Consider the following 1,185-nt stretch of genomic DNA (forward strand, 5'->3'; position numbering starts at 1 on the left):
ACATAAGGAGTTACAAAAGATAAACTTGCTCCTGGGTCTAGCAAAGCATACACATCAAAAGCAAAGACTTTGATCATACCAATGACAACATTTGGAGAATTCTCTTGCTCCTGGCGATCGGTCATAGCATAGAGGCGGTTTACTCCTCCGCCATTACTAGAAGTAGCTCCTCTAGGTGTTGCCCGGTCTGGGGGAGAAACTGAAGAAGATTGGGCCCTACTGCCCAAATTTCCACTACCTTGCTTATTCTTAGGGCACTCTTTCATGAAGTGACCCTCTTGTCCACACTTAAAGCAACTTGTCTGGCCATCACGACATTTACCCGGGTGGGTTCTACCACACCTAGCACATGTAGGAAACAAACTGCCTCTTTGTGCCACACTACCTGAGGACTGTGCTGGTCTAGCCTTGAAGTCCTTCGAATTTTGGCCATTAAATTCCCCTCTGTATCGGGGTGCAGGTGCTCTAGCAGATGATGGAGCAGGTCCCTTTTGCCTTTGCTGAAAGGAGGAATGGTTTGAATTACCTTTCTGTTGTTCGGACTCATTACCGGCTTGGCTCTCTTTTTTCTGAACTCTTCTCTGTCCCTCAGCTTCTCATCCTCAACCTGTTGTACATAGACCATTAACCTAGATATGTCCATGTCCCCGATAAGCATTGCAGCCCTACCCTCCTTACTTGACAACCGAGATAGCCCAACAACAAACAAGCTCATTCTATTTCTTATGTCCGCCACCATCTCCGGAGCATAGCGGGATAGTTGTGTGAAGTTCAGACTGTACTCTTGAACACTCAAAGATTCCTGCTTAAGTGTGAGGAACTTACGTACCTTAGCCTATCTCAATTCTCGAGGAAAGAAATGCCCCAAGAAAGCTTCCTCCAAATAGGCCCAACTTGCAGGTGGTGCATTCTCAGCTCTGCCCCCTTTCCACTGGTCGAACCAAGTTCTAGCAACATCCTTCAATTCATACGCAGCTACTTCAACCCGTTCAGTATCCGCCACGTGCATCACATAAAAAATCTTCTTCAACTCCTCAACGAAATTCTCTAGATCCTCAGTAGTACTCGAACCCATGAAACTCGGAGGATTCATCCCCAAGAACTCACGGATCCTAAAAGTATCAGCTCCTTCCTGTCGAGCTCCCCTTTGCTGACCTATCTGATTAGTTACAACTTGACTCAGAA

The sequence above is a fragment of the Solanum stenotomum genome, chromosome 12 (genome assembly GCF_019186545.1).
Source record: "Solanum stenotomum isolate F172 chromosome 12, ASM1918654v1, whole genome shotgun sequence".
Taxonomy (NCBI): domain Eukaryota; kingdom Viridiplantae; phylum Streptophyta; class Magnoliopsida; order Solanales; family Solanaceae; genus Solanum; species Solanum stenotomum.